The sequence below is a fragment of the Lissotriton vulgaris genome, chromosome 5 (genome assembly GCF_964263255.1).
Source record: "Lissotriton vulgaris chromosome 5, aLisVul1.2, whole genome shotgun sequence".
NCBI lineage: Eukaryota > Metazoa > Chordata > Amphibia > Caudata > Salamandridae > Lissotriton > Lissotriton vulgaris.
Window position 1 is genome coordinate 285,895,396 of NC_141693.1, and position 23,122 is coordinate 285,918,517.

Genomic DNA, 23,122 nt, shown 5'->3' on the forward strand with positions numbered 1-23,122 from the left:
AACTCTCCTTCGAATTCGAAATAATTTTGTTTAAGTGCTAGGGTGACGCACTGCAGAATGAATTCCCTTAGTGTCGTATGCTCCCAGGTGGTTTCATAGAGCATATTCCTGAGCATTTGTAAGGTATCGTCCTGTGGAAGGCTCTTATATAAACTCTTGATTAGGCCTGGGGGGTAAATTCTGTTCCGCTCTCAGAATTTGCGGAATTTGGGTAAAATCGCATTCCGCGGAGAACACGGAATTGCCAAAAATTCCGCGATCTGCGACTTCGTGTATTTCTTGCTTGTTCGCTCTTTCATAATGCGTGTTGGTGAGATATTTCTACCCTAGCACGCAAACAGCATTCGCTAACAGGAAAAAAGTATTGCGAACGGACGGAACAAGCAATTCTGCGTATTTGCAGAACTTTTGCGTGCTCATGGAGATTTTGTACCGTTTCGCTGAGCTTTGCGTAGCACAACTACGCCAATTCTACCCAACCCTACTCTCGATATCCAAACCTACGAGGAGTTGGACAGTAGGGTCAAAATCAGCCCAAAATGCTTAGTACACCTCTCTGATCAGCCTAAGCTGCTCGACCACACTACCACAAATAAAGCACTTGTGATTAATAAAGTAAGCCCATTAAACCAATATGGAATTTTTGCATGATGCGCACCTACATTGAACCATTACATAAAAAGCCAACTTCCTGCAATCACCTGCTGTGCTTCAAATATGTGACTAAGGGAACAAAAACAGCCACCTCTGAAAAGATTGGTCCCAGTTACTATGCTTTCTAGAAGAGTGCAATCTTTTTTATGCATTTATGCCCCACAACCTTTTGCACTCACCAAGCGTCACTGTATTACAAGCAGCACTAATATAGCTCAGGCATGCCACATAGTCAGCAAGACCAGACACAAACTAACATTAACTTCCGGGCATCTCGTTGATCTAAGAGATTCGTAATCAAAGGGTGGAATCACACTGGTCACGCCTCTTCCACTGTAAAACCAAACACAAACACTCACTTCAATGAATAATGAATACAGTCATGGTGCCCTCACCACCATTTTTCTATAGGTGCCCATCTTTCTTGGTCATTTCTACAGCACATCTTCGCTGGTTGAAAGAAATTGTGTTTTTTACACTGTTTATTCCGTAGGTTTTTAATTTTGCATTATTTAAATAGGAATGATTTTTCTGATCGCCCATCTTCACAAGAAGTGCCATCAATGGATTCAAGCTAGCCTGGCTGAGGAAGGGTGATTCCTTGAATCCAGTCCCAGGATGCTTGTTTCCTGTCCAGGGAGAAACAGGGTCAAGACTGATTTGCGTATGACTGGGTCCAAACTGGGGAGGTGTGGTGAGCAAAAGAATGAATAATGGATTAAACCCAGATCCTTGTGACTGGGGGTGAATGTTTGCATTGTCCAGCATTCTGTCTATCAACTGTTTCTTTCGCATATGTTGCCCTAAGTGGGAAGGGTATGCCCAGTTGTGGGTCCCGTGCTCACTACACCACTGGATTCAAGTTAGCCAGGCTGATGAAGGGTGATGCCCTGAAACAGGTTCCAGGATACTTGTTTCCGGTCCAGGGAGGACCTGGCTTGGCAATTCGGGCTGGACTGCTCCCACAAGGAACAGGGTCAAGACTGATTTGCACATGGCTTGGTCCAAACTGGGCTGGGGTGGTGTGGTGAGCAAAATAATGATTAGTTAAACCCAGATCTTTGGGATTGGGGGTGAATGTTTGCATTGTCCAGCATTCCGTCCATCAACTGATTCTTTTGCATCAATGGCACAGGTTACCATCCAAAACCCTCTTTAAAGAAGAAGCCAAGCAAGAATACTTTATTTTCCATTAGCCATCTGCATAGGAAGTGCCACGTGTACAGCAAGTGATATCACTGGTTTCCCTTAATGGCACCCTGCATTCCTCCCCCTCCCAAGACATAATTATTGGCGCAAGCAGCACGCACGCACTACGGATGCACACAGCAAGCACACTCACGGCAAGAAACCCTGGTTTTCCCCTTTCCCACTGCTCCCCTGCCACGCTCCTCTGTGCTCTTAACCCTGCCACTACTCGCTGTACTGTTGCCACACTGCATCACACAACACAGAAGCAACACAGAAGGAGCATTCACAGGTGTCTTCTGTAAGTTCTCATGCACTCTCCAAAACCCTACACCCACACAGCCACCCCAATAGTACCCAACACCCCACTTGCTAACACAAACCATCCACCCACTCACACTCAGCACAAGCCCAGAGGTGATGTCGCCAACATATTCGAAGGACAAGGACACCACCACCATGTACATGGAATATCTCATGTTCAAGATAAGATAAGATAAGCCAACTTTTCCTTGGGTGGAACCCTCATATACAGACCACCAGTTTTGTCAGGGACATCATGGACTTTATCTCACCCTCATCAGCAACGCCAGCACCTTCACCCTACTCAGAGACCTTAAGTTTCATCCAGAAGACCGCACCGATCCAACTCTACGGCCCTTCTAGAAAACCTCTGAAACCTTGGCCTCCCCAGCACCCTATCAAACCTGCCTACACCACCTATTGGACTTGATTTTCTGCTCAATCAGCAACATGACAGTCGACAAGCCAGAAACTATAATATAGCCTTGAGTTAATGTTTAACTAAGAACTGTAGTAAGTAAGTGTTACGTTTTCCTTTTAAAGTTAAAAGGAAAGGCTTTGTTTATTTTACATTATTATCAGGATGAAGGTCGGGTCGCATAGCCTGATAATGTGCAGTGCTCCACTCAGACTTATGACCCATGTGGGTCACAGAGGTTCACAATGGAGGCACTGAGTTATTTAATTCAAATAAATGTTGTTCTCAACTCAATATTGGAGCATGAAAACAAAATTATATTTCTGAATGCTTTTAATTGGGACAACATTAAAATTAAGTATTAACCTAATGATTAAGTAAACTCTTCATTTTAATTTTCTCCCTTTTGTAAATTGTCACATTTACAGACAGCAGGCATATTGCTCCCAGTGGCTGGTAGACACAGTGACATATTTATAACTGAAAAATACAGTTATTTTCTTTTAAATGGGAGAAATTTGAAGTGGAGAAAAATGCTTCTCAAACATGTCTTAATGTTTTTCTCTACTTTAAATTAAACCAATTAAGTCATAATGTTTTATGAAGTATGTTTCTTCAGGTTGAATTCCTCACATTTAGACAAATTACTGTATTTTCCTGTTATAAATGTGGCACCTTGTCTACAGGCCACTGGAAGACAGATGCCTGTTGTATTTAAAGACACATTGACATGGGATAAAATTAAAATGATGACTTTTATTTAATGCATATAATATGAACATAAAGTTAACTCTTCAGTTGAATTTTCTCCCATTTCAAACTGTCACATTTGCACTCAGCCGGCATCTTTCTCCCAGTGGCTTGTAGACATGCTCCCACAGTTGTAACAGAAAAATACAGCCATTTTTTCAAATGAGAGACATCTAAAGTAACTAAAATGTTCCATTAAGTGTAGAAAAATGTTCCTTATTCTGAACAGTTTTGCAGAACATTTTTCTGTAATTTAAATTTCTCCTATTTAAAAAAAAATTATTGTATGTTTGTATTGTACATGTAACGGGGCTACATATGGTGAACAGTATGTCCTGTGCCACAAATACACATGACACAGGCTCTCAGTCATCCATACACATATACCACATTCATTCACACACATTTTCATATATTCCCACATCCCATGTACTCACTAACGTACATGGCAGCCCTATCATAGTACCCCTAGTCACTGTATTTTATTCAAACCATAGTATTGGGCTCCATGGACATTAGGTTTGAAGTCAATGAAGCTGGGCAAGGGGGTGTCTGGTGACAATGCACAAGTTACTTGGATTTCAGTAGCTCACAACGATTTTCACTGATGAGAAGTAGATCTCATTACAGAAAAGGTTAGTGACCCCTGACCAAGACAGACCACGCCCATATCAGTTTTAGCATATACATCCTGCATCACCACAAACCTACCACCACCGGAGCTGCGCTGCACATCTGGAAAAGCTTCAAGAAGAGTAGTGGGCCTCTGTCCTCTCTCTGCACCAGCCCGAGCACACCAGCAACTTGCGAAAGCTATCAAGAACCTCAGCAACTCGATTACCACATGTGCCAACACCCTGACTCCTTTCAAGTGCAACCCAATGGCAGAGTCCAACCACAGGCCAGCTGGTACACCGAGTAACTAATGCTAACGAAATACACTGCGAGAAACTGGACCATAAATGGAGAACAAGTCAAACACTACGTATAAAAGAATCTTTAAATCATCCCTAAGACACTATTACCAACAAATACGGAACACCAATCGCACAGATCTTGCAGATGGCATAGACTTTAGCACTAACAGCAGTAAGCAAATCTTCACCATCATCAACGATTTCACCATGCCTCATTCCGCCTTCAGCAACATCAGACTAGTCACAAGACCGTGACAACAAGCTCTCTGAATTTTTCTATAACAAAATCACCCCTCATTACAGCAACTTCGACACTCAACCAGATCTCGTTATCGCCACAACTCCATTTCCCATCAGGGCTGAATAATCTACCCTGGCCTCATGGTACACTGTCACCACCGTTAAACTTACTACTATGAAGACCATCCACTCAGGGGCTCCATTCACCCTTGCCCCCATCATTCTTTTTCCAAAGGACTCCCACTGATCAGCAAAGCACTAATACCCATTGTTAACACCTTCATTGACTCAGCCACATTCCAGCAAACCTGGAAACACGCCACCATCATGCCCCTACTCAAAAAACCATATGTGTAAACAACAACCTAGGCAGACATAGTGCTTGTCAAATGAATATTATAAGGGCAAGGGACCATTCTCAGAAAATGAGGTTAAAACAATTTTTATTGGCAACACATCAATAATTCATATAAAACAGTTAAAAATAATTATCAAATGAAGACAAAATTAGTTAAAACAGTCCAGGGAAACCATAATTAAGTTGGCGACAAAAAATACAATCACTAATACACAAAAAACTGTTGAGATTGGGTTACACAATAAACAAAACAAATATACGTGGCACAGAAGTAGTTAATCTCGACGCGCGTTTCGGCGACCAGTGCTTTCTTCAGGACAAGCCACACAGTAATCTAAATAATAAGGAATATTGTATGTTAAAATCTAAAAATACATGATATAATGTGTTAGCCAAAGAGAGCAAATTATTAAAACATGTCAAATGACAAATTTCATTATATTTAATCCAAAGTTTTTTTAAAAGAAACATGTGTAACATAGAGTTGGTCCAAGGCCCATCTTCAGACAAGTCCATATCATTAACAAATACAAACATTCATATTACATTTCTGTGCTCATTTATCCATAGTCAGGTTAGCTTAAGGATATAGAGAAAGATCCCAAACAAAATATAAACACAATGTAGGGAATATGTCAATAGAGTATACAGATGGAAACCTCCTTTTCAAGGCATATATATAAAGATCTTTATAAAGGATATCGATATTGTATAAGTAGAATTGATCATTGGAGGGGTTTAGTGACTGACTCAACAATTGTGTTTCATTGGTCTATGTTAAAAAGTACTTACTTTAATCTCTATAGGATAACAGTTGCCAGATCCTATTACTTCCACTCAGGATGAAAGGTCGATGTTGATGAATAATATTTGCGATATAGACTCTTGTTTTCTATTCTGTTAACCCCTTCCATGCTCATGACGAACCCCAGCGTTCATGCACTACGGTGCTCGTGTGCTGATGACGGCTGGGGTTCGTCACGGCCCGCCCCTGTTCGTGCTGTTTACAGCACACCAGGGGAATCGCAGCCGCATGGAAGGGGTTAATAAGAAAATTGAAACGCTATCAATTTCTAAGGATAATTTAGCGACACAGATCGGGTATCATAATTCTGCCTATGTGTATATCTCCCTATTAGTCATTTGCCTACATAGATAAAGGGCATCTAATGAGCTTTTTATAAGCGCTGCTAACTAAAATAAAGTGACTTTTGTTAAAGATGGTGAAGATTACAAATTGGCAATAACTATCGATTCTTCAAAAGAAAAGATGCATTTACCAAGTTTCTGATTATCGATGTAATCACCTAAACAGGATAATGGTGGTAGTCGTATCCAACAGCCAGAATCTATAAGCAAAAATATCTCAAATTTAGAAATGAGCATCTCAAATATAATTTGTTTTTATATTCGACTGAAACTTGAGAATTCATATGACATACCTCAAAGAAATTGATGTTCCTTTCAGTACGGATACAGTCGAAAAATAAACTAAGGTCTGTATAGATTTTGTTTTAAAAGAATACTGCTCTGGTTGATTCATTGGCTGATGTAGCGATCTGAAAAACGGATTAACACGAACATGTCACTAAATTCAAAGGAAGCAAGTGTCAAATTACCTAATAATTCCTAAAAGAGTTCCTATGTTAAAAACAACGCAAAAGTGACTTGTGTAATCTCTATTTGGAGTCTTTTCCCTGATTAAAAGAGCAGAAAAACGTTGCCCCCGCTTTGTACTAGGTCGTAGCCTCGCTGTGCTGTTTTGGAAATAGAAAGAGGACACATAATTACTTAGTGCCCTCCATGATAGAACGGGATAAATCTAAAGAACATCTCATTGGTTAAACCTATCTAATCTCCCACTATCAAAGTTTTTTTTGTTCAAAGTACGGTTACGCAAACAAAGTGAAAGCAAATCAGTGTAATACTTCTGTTTTGCTCCATGGTCAAACGGAGTTAAAATAGACAAAACAGAGTTTAAATTGAAACTGCTCACTGGGAGAAGCCTATCTGTATTCACAGTAGTAAGTTAATTGTAAAGATACCTTAGTGCAATTATACAAGTAACATATTAACGTCCTAATTCTAAGCAGGAATTATTTTTGGCTTGCTTCAAAGTGAATAAGAGGTAGGAGGGGTATCAAGTCAAAATCAAGAATTAGTTAGAAAAAGAGAAACCAAATATAAATCTAAGGGATCCCTCAACTTCATTACATTAAAGAAGGATAGTTTGTAGACGTTCGGATTCACGGACGCGGAATTCCGTTCCCTACTAGGCCATGTAGTAGATAAGAATAGCACCACTGGTACCACACTTGGTGACAACAGTGAATGGCAAAACTTACTGAATCTAAGGAAAAAAGCAAAACGGATTGAGTCACACGCATATTATATGCGGGAATATCTGATAGCGGGAGTAATACCGTCCGGACTTAGAGTAAGGAACGCACCAGCACTGTTTATTGAGATACGTAAGTTCCTGGAGCGGTGGTCCTTAATATCCAACCGCTGCTCCAGGGACTGGATGTTGCTGATTATTGAAACAGCGAGGGAAATCTTGACATCTTTGAATGAAGAAATCCTAAAACTAGAAGAGAAACTCAACTCCTCTGATGCAGTTGAGGATGTTAAGAATAAACTCGACAAAATACAATCTGAAATTAAAGATTTTGAAACCTATCTAACAAACAAAAAAACTGAAAAAATCAGAAATGATGTGCGGTGGTTTTCCAAAGAGAAAATCTACGCTTATTTGAATACGAACTATTATCAGGGAGGTAACCCAGGTAACTTTACACCAAATTACAGTAACAGCTATAGGAAACACTATACGAACTTCTCTGACACTGGTTCCTCTGATTCAGATAATGATAACTACTCATACCCAGGCCCAGGAGCGGGGTGTTACAACGCCGGATCATTCAGATGCAGGCAGGGTCAACATAACTTTCAAAACCGAGGTTTTTTATCGAGAGGCCCTTACAGGGGGAAAACAGTTCACTGGCAACAAGACAGAGGGGGATCAAGAATGTCAAGCCCACAACCTCAGCAACAATATGTGAAAACGAGGAATCAACAGTATTGGTGGTAGAGGACGAACAGAACAACAATAGGTGTAGAGACATCCTCCCCATTTACAATTTGTCATCAAGTATTCTTAAAAATGAGGAATCAGCGGTACTTAGTAAGGGTCTGTCATTTGTCCCCTTTACCTCTATCAACAAATTCAAATTACATGAAGATCTCCATGCGTTTTTCAGAAAAGTAAGATTGAAAAAGTACTTTGAGGGTAGGGACATAGGAGATGATAGTGATAATCTTTCCAAATGCAAACCTCCATCCAGCTTCACCCCTACTTTAGACATGGTTGGACCAGAGGTACAAATTATTGAACGACAGGTGATATTAGACATAACACGGTTACTATCTAAATCACAAAGACCGAGTTTTAACAACAAGAGAACACAGCCTTAAGAGAACTTAAGAACAACTCCCAATTAGTGATTAAACCTTGTGATAAAGGTGGGGGTATCACAGTCTTTGACAAAACTGATTATAACAGTAAAATACGTGATATGCTGTCAAATACAGAACATTGTAGACCAGCGCATATCAGAGAAATACAAAGACTTAATTTATCCATCAAAGAAATGACACATGCCGCATTGGAGGATGGATACATCTGTGACAAAGAATTTAAATTCTTAAACAAATCATGCCCAGTAACACGGCCATGTACGGTCTGCCTAAGACACACAAGAATGAAAGCAATCCACCAATGCACCCAATTATTTCAACTATAGGCTCCAGCACTGAGCCTCTCTCGAAATATGTGGACACATTTCTGTGCCCCCTCACACACAAATATGAATCATTTGTACGTGACACAGGAGATATGATCAATAAAATTGAAGGTACGGCATTTAATCCCACCACAGACATCCTAGTAACGCTTGACATTAGTCCTTTTGAACAATTTTTTTTAATTTGAAGGTACGCTTTATAAGCACATAAAAGGCACAAGTATGGGAGCATCTTGTGCTCCAAGTGTGGCAAACACATATGTGGGAGAGTGGGAAATGAAAAATATTTACAATGTTGCTGCCCCTTTTTCGGGAATGTTTTTTTGTGGCGACGTTTCATCGACGATATTTTTTTCGTTTGGCGTGGGGATGCCATACAACTTGAAGAATACATGTTATGGCTCAATGCGAGTGACAAAAACCTTAGGTTTACATCAAACTATAGTTGCAACAGAGTAGAGTATCTCGACATTGTTATTGAGGGTAACGATGGCATTCTACAAGTAAGCCTATTCCGCAAACCAACGGCCAAAAATACTATCCTCCAATTTGGGAGTTTTCATCCCCATTGCCAGAAGGATTCTATCCCCTTTGGGGAATTCCTTTGAATTCGCCAGAATTGTACTTCGCTTAGTGATTATTCCACCCATAGTGCATCTCTTAGAGACCGGCTAATTGAATGGGGTTATCCACATCGCTTAGTTCGATAAGCTTTCAAAAGAGCAAAATATTATGATAGAGATGCCTTACTCAATCATAAGAGACAGAAATCCCAAGATAAGATAACCTGTGTTATAAACCATTCATCACTAAATTACAAGATAAAAAATTTAATTAACAAGAATTGGAGAATTCTTGAAGTGGAGAATGAGAGTCCGTTGGTCAAACCACTAGTAGCCTACAGACGGAATAGGAATCTCAGAGACCGGCTGGTCCACATGAGAAACAAATTTAAACTACGAGAGACACAGACTACTGTGACCGGCTTAGATACTATTCGGGGAAATCATAGATGTGGCAATTGTCATGCCTGTGAATCCGCCATAATAAACGACAATATTCAATACAACAATGTAACTATAACACTGAATTCCTTCACAAGTTGTAGAAGTAAAAACATTATCTATTATATTGTTTGTTCATGTGGCCTTGCATACATAGGGGAAACTGGACGCAAATTTAGATTAAGGTTCAGTGAACACAAATCTGCTGTAAGAACAAACAAAATGACAGCACCTTTAACTCAACACTGTGAGGACCTTAAGCATAAAGAATCTGATCTAAAATGGTGTATTTTAGAAAAAGTACAACATAAATACGGGGAATTAATGGAAAGAACAAGAAAAAACGCGAAAGTTATTGGATCTTCCAATTGGACAGTGTGCGGCGAGGTCTAAATGAGAACATTTCATGGTATGTAACAGAATAACTTCATGAATACCCCTCTGTCCAATTTCTTTCCAAGTACATGAACATATGGTGAAATGGTCAGGACTAGTTCTGTGTAATATATTCAACTAGTATCCTGAACTCAAATTGTAGTCACTGTGAATGCATTTTCTAACCCCTTTTGAACATCGATCATTATATCCAGAATTAAATTGTGTGACCTTTGATATTTCTTATAGTAATTCTGAATAGATACAAAATACATCTTTTGAGATATATTAGGTATATGGCAAACGTATCTAAAAGTGCTTAGTCGATAACAGCTAGCCTTAGTAGAATGTAATGAACTAAGGGACATATTTTCCCAACCCATGTGAAATGGATCTATTACACATTATTATATCCAATTTAACTACGACGCCCGCAATTTTCATTCTGTAGTAGTGGCGCTGACACTCATTCTTTAGATCATTGTTGGAGTACTTTTGACCTAACCCTTCTTTATGCCGATCGTATTATAAGACTCTGACTTAGATACACTACTAGTTACCTTATATTCATCAATCCATAATGAGCTCTTGTAGATTACATGTCATTCTGCACTACTTTACGCGAATCCTAATAGACATCAATCATAAAACTCCATTCAGTAATGGCGCCCGTTAAAATCATCGCGCTGTAAGAGATACGATATTTACATCGATTCATGGTGAGAGTAACTGGATCCAATACCGATTTATATGAACATCATAATATAAGAATTTGCGTTAGAGATACCAACGTATCAATCGTTATATATTATTTTAAAAACAGATTCTAACATACAGTGTTATATTGTACGTATATCACCAACACCATCCACAAAACTCCACTTAGTAATGGCGCCCGAGCTATACGCAGTAAACTGGTGACGTATGAATTTATTTGGCGCGAGAATCACAATATTTAAATGGAGAACTGAGTAGGGGTCTCTACGAGTCCACGGGTTCGGGTGACGCGGTTTGATGGGGTTTACGGAATTTCAAAGATATGGTAAGCGCACAATTAGATTAAGACTAAGACTCTGGAAGACGGGTATGATTGTTGTAAATTACGTCGACTTATGCTAAATAGCGTACGGCAAATACTGCGATGGGTGGGCTATTTAGGGGTGGTTAGTTAGGGGTGATTAGTATGAGTGAGCCCGAACGAGCCTAAGTAATATTGACTCCTTTATGAGACCGGATAAGAGATTGAGTTATGATATTCAAACGGGGACTGACACTTGAGACGTTTGTTTAGAATCATAGCGAAGAGTTAGGGACGTGATACATAAAGGGTACTCGTTATACTCGGAAAAATAACATTGAATCAGAGTAAGAATCTTGGCTGCATCGTTATACCCCACTCTCGGTTTATCAAAAACGGAGCGTTTTTTGGCTAAATTAATACGTCCGACTGCTGGTTGAAAATCGAGATAACGATCCTTCCCAGAACTGTTGTCAGGGTAAGAGCATCTACAAATTAAAAGCATACATTTTACTGATTGAGGCTGAGTTAGCGTCCTTCTCCCTATGTAACAGAATCAGAGGAATCAGCCTCCTTCTTTAATATAATGAAGTTGAGGGATCCCTTAGATTTATGTTTGGTTTCTCTTTTTCTAACTAATTCTTGATTTTGACTTGATACCCCTCCTACCTCTTATTCTCTGTGTTTACACTTATTGTAAGAGAATTATATTCCGCTGCAAATATATAGTGGGACTAGTGCTGGTTTGTGTCCAAGATAGAGCAACGACAAAAGTCAAAATAATTATAGAATGAAATGAATTATGTTAAACTTGTTAGTCCTTCACAAGGTGATCAATGTTAATAAGATTTATGTGAGTTTAGAATTTTGTCTAATTATTGTTTTCAAATAGTGGCACAGATATATTATATTTTATTTACTATTACAGATATCCATACAGAGCCCAAAAATTGTTGAGAAGAGCTTTTGTTCTGCTAAAGGTCCTGAGGAAGGTGGTCCCATCCCACTGAAACGCGTCGACCTAGCGTGATAGATCACACAATTATTTGTTACTCCTCAGACACAGAATAAAGATTGAATGTGGAGTGTATGAGAGTGTATGTATGAGGCATTGGTGAGAGTGAGTTAGAATTGTTCTCTGTATGTTATTTTTAATTGTCCATAGATGCACTGTTAATTAAATGAATGTAATTTCTTATTGTAAAATGATCGTGATGAACTTGGAGAAATACTGTAAAAAATAATAATTTTGTAAAAAAGAATATAAAAAGAGATAATAAAAGTAAAAAATGTGACAAAAATATATGTGGTCACTGTGTGTTGAAGGCCTTCTTTGGAAGCATGAATGTTGACAATTGTAAAGTAATTTAGCTCATGAGGGAATCATCTTCTGTTTTGTAATTGTGTTCCTCTCTTTTCCCTGGCCTTAAAGTACCTTAAGAGGGGGTCCCGTATATATGTAGATCGCTTCAAAGTGATGCATAACTAAGATCAGGATATGGATCGCATCAGCGCGGTTACTCGGCGAGCGGGACAACGGCCTCACGTCTTGTTGGATCGGGTAACAGGATGATATCAACTTTCATCGCGATAAGTGAGGCTTTAAATATGCCTCTGCAGCGTATCACACCTCCCGATTATAAACACGTGTAGCTCTGCATACTCACGGTGGAGAGCGGAGCATTGAAATAAAAATAGGATTTCCTCTGCAGCATCACTTCGAATTCTGATACAGAGTAACCCATTTTGTGCTTGTAGATCCAAATCACCGAGTTTCACGTATTCGACAGTATCGATCTAAAAGGCTCGAAGAGTCTATATTGAACCTAATTACAATTACGAATCTTCTAATCAATATGTTGAGATAAGTGCGTATACACATTTCTCAAAATGAGATCAAGATATAGAAATAAAGAAAGAATTAACTATAAATATGCGTAAACACGCATCTAATCATATCTAGTATATGTCCATTATGCACTTTATAATACATATCCATATAGGTTGAGTATTAGATATATATAGTTATTCCACAGAGCCGAATGAATCAACCATAGGAGGAATATTCATAAAAAATGTACATTTTTAGTAGATTAATAATACTTATGTAGATCTAATACTATGAATATATCTAGATATACGATAGAATTCTATACTGAACAATCCATAGACAGTCTATTCTTGCACTAGGTTCCAAATCAAGGGTAGGCACAGTTAAAAAACCTCCACTGATGCAGCCAGGCTTTCCATCTCCCCCTGCCCATACCTGGCCAAGACCTCAGCTGATGCCTCACCAACAAAGTCAACAACCACCTGCACTGCAAAGTAACACAGTCTGGATTCAGCCCTAACCACAGTACAGAAATAGCACTCATTGCAACCACAGAGGACATCAGCATGACCATTGACAGAGGGGACACAACAACCTTCATTCTCATGGACCTCTGCAACATTTGATACTGTCTCACACTGCATCTTCATCAGGCTCCTCCACGAGAATGAAATGCATCCAAGAACCCGTTCTCAGGTGGATCTACTCCTTATTAACAGATACAACACAAGCTGTCAGCCTGGCACCTTAGTCTTTGAAGGCCTGAAAACATACGGGCAGAGTGCCCCAAGGTTCATCACTCAGTTCTACCTTTGTCAACATATACATGATTCCTCCCGCTAATGTCACCCCCCAAACGTCAAAATTATCTTCTCCTATGCAGACAACATGCAAATCGCACTCTCTCTCTTTGACAAGACTCACAGCAAAAGAAACAAGTTCACCGCTGGCATGACTGAAGTCGCTAACTGAATGAAAGCCAACTGTCTCATGCTCAACACTGGCAAGACAGAAGTAGTGATCTTAAGCAAAAACACCTCACCATGGGCCTCCAACTTGTGGCCGGCTGAACTCGGACCCACACCCACCCTTGCCAGGAACCTCAGTATAATCATTAACTGCAAACTGGACATGACCGCACAAGTCAACGCCATCCCTGCATCCTGCTTCCACATCCTGAACATGTTGAGGAGAAGCTTCAAATGGCTCCCAAGCAGCAATTGAAAAACCACCACTCACACTCTAGTCACCAACAAGTTGGTCTATGGGAATACCCTTTACACTGGCATCACCAAGAAACTCAACAGAATACTACAAACCATCCAGAACTCGACTGCCAGACTCATCTATAACCTCTCATAGATAACTCACATCCCACCACACCTCCGGCAGCTCCACTGGCTACCGATACACAAATGCACTCATTTCAATCTCCTCACACACATTCAAGGCATTACACAACTTAGTTCACACCTACCTGGGCAGTTGCATCTCCTTCCATCAATCACCCAGACACCTCCACTCCGCGGGACTCCTACTCATACTCATCCCATGCATTCATAGAATCAGATAAGGAGGACAGGCGTATGCTTACATCACTCCTAAAGCATGGAACGGCCTCCCCATCTACAACAGGGCCCCCTTCTCTCTTCTTGAATTCCGCAATAATCTATAGATCTAGTTTTTCAATTAAACAACCAAGCATAGGTGGGGCTAGGAACAGACACCTGCTCAGCCCCAGGACACCCTCTTGGGTGGTAATGTGTTTTACAAATACTCATAACATAACAACATGTACTGAAAGCGTTAATAATCAAACCAAATTTGATAACGCCCAAAGTTGCCCTGTTTATGGTACCTGCATTGGGAACAGCCCATATCGCCATACATTGCAATTTCCCTCTGTGGCCTGTTATGTTATGTTATGTTAAATCCACTTATAAAGCGCACGGATACTCATGAGTGTCCCTGCGCGATGCAGAGGGTAATAGAAGGAAACTTAACAGAAGAAAAGGTGGGTCTTCTAGGCAATAGGCATACTAGCTATAACCTGAGCCTTAGACCTGGTCTCCAGTTTCATCTTCATTACACACTGGGCACTGACATTGACCTTAGCCCATTGCATCCAGTACCTGTACTGTCAGTACCCAAGTGGCATGGTTCGCGGACTTTGATGGCATACCCTGTGCACAGCATGCACCTTTTTTGGGCTTTTTAAAGGTCCAGAAAGCAAATCTCTTTTTGTAACTCCCAAATAAGATCCAATAAAAACTGCCCTGGATCAAAGACATTCCAGGCTCATATGTAGGCACATGTATACATTTATTTGCAGTTTTATACAAATTAATCAAGCTAGCCAAAGTTAATAGTGATAAATCAAAGCTCTTCAGCCGGAAAGTCCAACCTAACCAACATTAAAGTTGTATTCACTGTAATGTAATGTGTAGTACCTAAGCCCTGGGTACCAAAGAAGTGTGATATCATATTTTAGCACAGTGGTATGTACCTTAATAATATTAATTGTATCACGTTTAAAAGGGTGCAAACCTGAGTTTGGTTAGCCATAAATTCAACATGTATTATACAGGTTGCTAATGGTTCATTTGTGCTGGTGTTTACCAGAGTTGAGCAGTGGCACTTATTTATAAACACAGCCACTTACTTATGACAGTCTACCGCCAGGTGGTGCTGCCTGACTATTTTTTAGCAGAGCAGAGCATTCAACACTTTAACCTTCTTTGAAAAAAACAGAAAGTCAGTTCCATGATTACAGCGTAAGGTGTTCTTAAACAGTACAAAATGTCCCACTTGTAGGGTATGGTAGGTAGAGCTGACACTGGCATACAGGTAGTGCTGGCTTGGTCAAATGGGTGGTGCCAGGCACTGTGGTTCACGAAAACTTTTCTTGGACTCTGGCACTGCAGGTTACTTACAGATCTTTGCAGTGCGTGCACTTAAGGCACTCATCCGTGTCGCCAGTTTTGACGGGAGGTGTCCAACGCTAAATAACCAGCGTTTCCATTCATTTTTGTGTGACAGCACTTAAGTCTGTTGGCTCCGGGAAGTTTCCGAGGGAATCGAGGGAGGAGCGCGTGCCTTGGGCAGGCAATGACACATGGAAATTGGTATTTGACAAGGGGCACACGGAGTGATGGACGAGCTTTGGAGAAAATTGTGCTTTTCTTGCAATAATGGCACTGAAGCCGTGCTAAAAACGACACAGATGACAGTGAATGGATCATTACGCCACGCTGAATCACGACTCATCCGTGTAATATCGGCTTTCACCGGTGACAGACGTTAGTATAGGCATGTCTGCTATTGAACGACCGAAACAAAAATCGCCTGCGGGAACGCGTGTTATTTTGGGCTGTAAATGTACTGCTCGTGAAAGATTCGTGAGTGCGCGCGCTGGGGGCGTCGGTAGCAGAGAGAGCTTCTAACATTGGCCGCAGGCACAAATTAAGATTCGACAGTCATTCACTCTGCTCAGACTGATGATTCTGAGGGTGGATTTTTTATAAATCGACCCATGCCCGTGGCAAACTGACTCTACGCATCCAACTTCGAACCCGTTAGCTATCGAGCAAACTTCCATATACTTGTTTTATTTGATTTTTTGCGGTTTTCAATAGAGCAAACTTTGCCCAACTGCATTAGAGCACTTTACACTAGAACCATATCACTTACACATTTTTAGGCACGGGAATGTGAAGTGATTTGCCCACAAACATAGGGCGCTGAGCCGAGGCCAGATTCGAACCTTATTCTTCAGTTCCAAATTCCACAGCTCTGGCCATCAGCCACATTTCCTCCAAACCTGCAATCTTCACATAGGCTACCCAAAACACCTTTAGTCCATCAGCTCCTATCACATAGGCTGTCGCACAAAGTAAGTACCTAACCACCAACTTTGAAGTTGTCTAGTAAATATACAACCAGACATACATATTTGGCAGTAGGCTTCGAACAAACTCTTCAGACCAGCTCCTCCTCTTGTTTATAGAACAACTACCTGTCCAACGTATTTGATATTTTTATAATTATTAATTTATATAGTGCCCGAATCACCCCGTAAGGGGTATCTCCGCGCCGAGACATCATGCTACAGCCCAACGAGTGGGCCTCAGAGGAGATGGGTTTTTAACAGTTTCCTGAAATGTGGAAGGCTCTGGGAATCACGTAGTTGGCAGGGGAGTTCATTCCAGAGAGTCGGGGCAAGGTAAGTAAATGCTTTGCCATCCATGAAAGCCTTTTTAGCTCGCGGGGTGCAAAGGAGGAGCTTGGATCCTGATTGAAGGGGCCGAGAGGGAGTATACTTTGGCAGGGTTTCATCCAATATTTTCTATGTGGGATATTCAGCAAAGAACTAGACACATTTCTTTAATGTAAGGTGTAGAGCAACTCACCATACCAACAACTTAGGTAATGCTAATGTTAATTATTTTTTTTATAGAGCCCACATCTCATGCATAGGTTCTCACAGCGCTAGACCTACGAAGCAGTTACTTAATCATCAAGTTTTGGGAACAGTAAGCTGTTGAGGGCCTTTCTAAAGGCAGGGGTGGCCTTAGGCATGTGCAAGCTGTGCACCTGTACAGGGCCACCAAACCCCAGGGGCCGGCACACCAATATATATCCTTAATATAATAATCCTCTGAGGATGGATACATATTTCCGTGGCGGCCCCTGGCAGGATTTTGCGGCCTCCGGCTCTGTTCCATTTCCAAACACTCTGACCCCCCCCCCCCCTCTTCACTGGCCTCCGCGCCTGCGTTCCTCCTGGTTCCTGATTGGCTTCTTTTTTTCCCTACCCACTGCTGGCCCGCTGGTACAGGCGTATATAAGCCACGGCCACCGCCATCCTTTCATTCCCTGTTACACTTGCACGAAAGCAACTATAACCTTTTCCTCTCCCGGCGGGCGAGTCGTCTTACAAGTTTATCTATAGTTTTTATAAAGTACTGGTGTTAACGCAATAGTCATAGTTAATATCTGGTGGGATAGGGGGCACAGGACATTCGCGTACCCATTGCAAGCAAAATGAAGAGAATTTGAGTACACGAATCTGGTTATTCGATATGAAAGAGAAAGGCGGCTCAGCAGGCTTTCCTGGCATCACAGGAAGGAGCAATCCTGAACTTTATCACCCAAGGAAACCTAAAGATGGAGAATCCTCTGGCCAGAGTACTGCTGAGGCACTAGGTAAGACACCATATTCGATATGGTATTGATAATAATGTTTCCGGGCAAAGAGCCACCAATTCTTTCTCTGTGGGGGGGCTGTGGGTCCGGGGCCCCTGTCATGGCCCTGGCACTGCAGCCCCTGAATTTAAGCTGCCAACATGAGCTAGACTATGTGAATCAGTGGCTGTTTTCACCACTTCTTCCCCCATTACCATTAATCTCTTTGTTTGAGCAGCGTGGGTCCACTGTGGCATTCTGGCACACTTAGCAGCAGTGTTCGTCGTCAAGATCACTTGGTATGGCCGCTTCCAGGGCCCCACCAGACAACTCTTCTTCATATGTCTTCTGACAACTATCCAGTCACCAGGGCTCAAATCATGGCACTGTATTTCTTTCGCTGCTTCGGTTGAAACCAGTAGAAGCAGTTACTTTGGACAGTTTGTTCCTGAGTGTCTCATTCATCCTCTTAACAACTCTAGAAAATTGAGGACGGTAACTACAATGGAACATCTGATCAACTTGGAAAACAGTACAAATTAATTGCAAAATCCATTCTTAAAATGGGAACCACAGTCTGTTTCAATAAAAGTTAGAAGGCTAAATCAAGATATCAGTGTCCGCAACAGTTTTGGCAACTGTCATGCTGTCTGATGTCTAGGTAGGGTGAGCCTCAACCTCTTTAGATTAGAAAACAAGCATACAATAACAAGAATGTATTGCAAGCCATTGTAAACTGACATTTCCACAAATTATGCCTGCAGTTTTGAAAATTGGTCCTCTGATTTGCCAATATGTTTTATTACTGTAACTATTTCTTTCTCTGAATATTTCTCAGACAGTCTAAATATCGTGAACATGAATTATCAGCAACATTTCGAAAATTAGTATTTTCTCAATATTTTCTGAAAGTACTGAGCATGGCATCTCTCCCTGGATGGTACTGTCCAAATATCATGCCATGGAATACAACATAGAAATTGGCAGAATATATTTATGTTCAGAAATAACCTAAAAACCCTGATTATTTTTCTCGTAGCCTAACTTTTGCCATCTCATTTTCTCATATTCTGTAGCTTCCTCCTGAAGGTCTCTCAATTCGCTCAAAGAAGCGTGAATTAAATTTAAGAAGAAACAATTTAAATTTTCAATAATTTGCAGAAAATTAATAATTGATTCATCTTGCTCAGTTTCTTGAATTACTGTTTCATCTTCAAGTGTATGGTATCTAGCCATATTTTCGAAGAATGACCATATATTGTTAAGTCTCACAGATCGTGTACTTGACTACAGCAGTTGTCTTTTGCTGCCGTATTGCTTGCAATAGATCATGTATGTAGAGGCTATACTTGATGGGATCCCCAGAAGATGTCTTAAAACCTCTCTTTACCACAGTTGACCGAAATCATGTCCCACTCCAAAACCATACTGGCTGTCTGTATAAATCATCACATTTCCATTTTCAATGCAATCAACTCTGCCACTAGTGCTGAAGTTACATTCGGCAGATATGATGCTTCAGGAATCTCAGAAATGGAACATACAGCATATGCAGCATTCTGTGCCATCAACAAAGTCAGATTAGTTATTTCAAGAGGAATCTCTTTGATATCTCCAGCTCTTGTTCTGTAACTTAAATCATGGATCTCACTTTTTTAGTTGGATGCTACGCTATGCTATGTCTTACCCCAAAAACGTGCCGGGACCGTCTGTTCTGATTTCCATGTGGAGCGGCTGTGTTCATCCCTTACCCGTGCCCGCACCTGCATACCTCGTCAGCACCATCCGAGCCACAGCTGCTCAGCAGTATTGTCGGTCTGGCGGGTTTGGTGAGCCGGATAGTGTCAACGGGTGGCATCTGGTGGGTGGCGGAGGCAGAGGCCTCGGAGGCACAGTGCCTTGTAAGGCTATCTGGGATATATGGGTTGACCCTGCAGTCTCAGCGCCCATTCCCCCACTTCTCACTTTTCAAACAGAGTACGGTAGGGGAGAACGCTGTGTTGCTTGCTGCGTCCTTTGATCCCCAGTGACAACTTGGTGACCTCTCCACCTTGTGCATGGATTCAGCCAGTATTCATCTTTCCAATCAGCCAACCATGAGCCTTATGTCACTGTGCCCCCTGATCGCTAGATCTAAGGCTAAGGAGCAGAAACATCGCGAAAACTAGCATACTCGCATTCCCCTCTCTGGCACTCTGCGGTCAATGTTCCTCAGGGGGTACAGTGCATAATTTTGTTTCATGAACATTTTTATTGGGTTGTTGTAGATCAAAATAAAAAGGGTGCTGGTTCGTACCCCAATCAAACGAAGAAGCATAGCGGAAGGACAATAGTACATCAGATATTTCACTATAGAAAATGTGGACAATGGGAAAAAAGCATCAACACATTTGCAAATTGGCGGGTATGACAGTTCAAAGTATTCACCTCAATGATTTTGCAAGGAAAGCACAACAGCACTGTGTTCGCCCCCATCTAATTCATAATATGTAATCCAGCTACCCCACACTTTATGAAACTTATGTGGGCATCCCCTATTCTTATATGTCAGTCTATCTGCTGCCATATAGAGGTCCATTCCCTTTCTCCATTCAGCCATGAGAGGTGTATCAGGGGCTCTCCAATGCCTGGCCAGATCTCATTTAGCTAGCACTAAACCCAAGTTGCACAATTTTAGTTTAATCCGTGGGAGGTCTATGTCATTGGGTATTCCTAAAAGCACATATTTAACTTGGCTGCTAGAGCAATTCCCGCTGGGTGCTGAAATATTCAGATCCCCATTGTTCATGACGAGCTCAGCTCGTCATAAGCACACGACCAGTGTACTGCATGACGAGCTGAGCTCGTCATGAGCATCGAAGGGGTTAAGGTCCTCAGGCAGTGTTGTCAATATTATTGTGCTGAGATCCAGAAGCACTTTCCGCCAGAATGAATGTATGACTGGGCATTTCCATAGTGTATGTAGGAAGTCCCCTCGACTCCCCCACAGCACAGGCATTCTGGAGAGACTGCTCTACCCATTCTGTGAAGGCAGACCCCATCATAGTAAGTCCTATGCAGGACCTTGAACTGAATGAGTTGCAGTCTAGGTCTAATTGCAACCTCTCGGTGGAACATTAATGCTGCCTCCCAATTCAAGTACTCCAATTCGCCAACATCAGTTTCCAATGTGGACCATAGTTTTAGTAGGGTGTCAGGCATATTAATATTAATAGTTTTGTAAATGTAAGAGACTGCTTTACCCTGAAACTGCACCCATGAAGAGCCTACCCTCTATGGGAGCATATTCCGGGAGATCTGAGGGGATATCTTCTGCTTTCCAGGCATGGATTCGCTGTAAGTATTTATAGTGCTGTCTGCCAAGGAGATGGAATTCTCTCTGGAGGGACGAGAAGGGCATCATGTCACCCCCTACGATCAGGCCACCAACTTTAGAGATACCAATATGATCCCAGGTTGCAAATTATTCATTTTCCTATGTCCTTCAAGCATCCTCCCACCCACAATGGTGTCTCCTGGGTGATTCTTTGCTTCCATCCCAGGCAGTTGCTAGCCCTGCTCCATGCTTCAAGAGTCACTTGAGTAGCTGGTAATAGGTCTTGCGCTCCTTTTCCCCCACGGGAGATAATGATGGTATGGGCGCACTTGAAATTGTGTCCTTTCTAAGGCGTAGGTAGGGTGGTTATTGCTACTAAATGGAATGCCCAGTAGCAAGCCTGGATGTCTGGAGGAGCAATCCCCTGTTATATGAATTGTGTTGGAGCTTTCGGAGGGCTCTTTCTAGGGTGTCCGTAGTTCCATAGCAGTTTTCTAAGTTCGCCATCAATTTTGGCGAAGATATAATCTGGGAGTCTGTAAGATGTGTTTTGTAGGGTTTATAAGAATTTGAGGAGAGGGATCATTTTTAACATTGCTGCTCTTCCTACTATTGTTAGCGGGAGTTTTTTCCATCTGCCCGTGTCCACATGAAAAAGTCAGTTAGTACCGTCCTAACATTTTGCTCTATGCACTGCTCTTGGTCCGTTGTGGCATAGATCTGTAAGTATTGGAGTCTGCCCCTAGTCACTCTAAGCCTCCCAGGATGGTCTGTCAGGTCTGAATGTTCTCCGACATGGAAAAGAACAGATTTGTCCCAATTGAGCATGTACCCATACTGCTCGTAGGTGTGGAGGACTGCGGGGATTGACTACGTCGGCCAAGATAGATACAACAGGATGTTGTCTGCATATAAAGAGATGGTTTCTTCTGGGATTGGGGAACCAGTCATCACGAAACCCCTGACTTGCGGTGTGCAAGGATCACACATGCCAGTGGTCCAGGGTGAAGGCAAAAAGGAGGGGTGGGCACGGGCAGCGCTGACGAGTCCCTCTCCTATGGCAAACTCTGATGACAACACCCAGTTAACTTTCACGGCAGCTACGGGCTCCATGTAGAGTAGGCCATCCCATTCTATGAACTGTGGGCCCAAGCCCCATAAATTTTTCTCATACTTTGTATTATGAAAGGCCAGATTACCACATCAAATGCCTTTTTGATGTCCAATGAGACAAACATATGTGGGCCCTGTCTGGCCCAGACTTCCATCATCCAGTTATGGAGTCTACGGAGATTCGCTCTGGGGATTCGTTTGGGCATAAAGCCGTATTGGTCATTGTGAATCAATGGAGTGATGACCCTCAAAAGCCTAGAAGCCAGGATGGTGGCTAGGACCTATTTTCTATGTTAATCAATTAAATCAGCCACTAAGAACTGGAGGCAATTTGGATTTTCCCTGGCTTATGTATGACCACGATTGTGGCTCTATGCAACTTGGGCGGGAGAATGCCATGTGTCCGCACCATTAGATAAAGCTGGAGCAAATGGGGAGCAAGGAGATCGACCTGATTCTTGAACAACACAACAAAGAGGCCATTATGTCCAAGAGTTTTGCCTGAGTTTACTTGCCATGTGGCAGTCTGAACTTCAGTAAGGGTGATATCTGCTTTCAGGGCCTTGTGGTCCTCACTGGGGACTGTCGGTAAGTTAATATTAGCAAGGTAGTCATCTATCTGGGTGGTGTCTGCCAGGGGACGGTCTTTA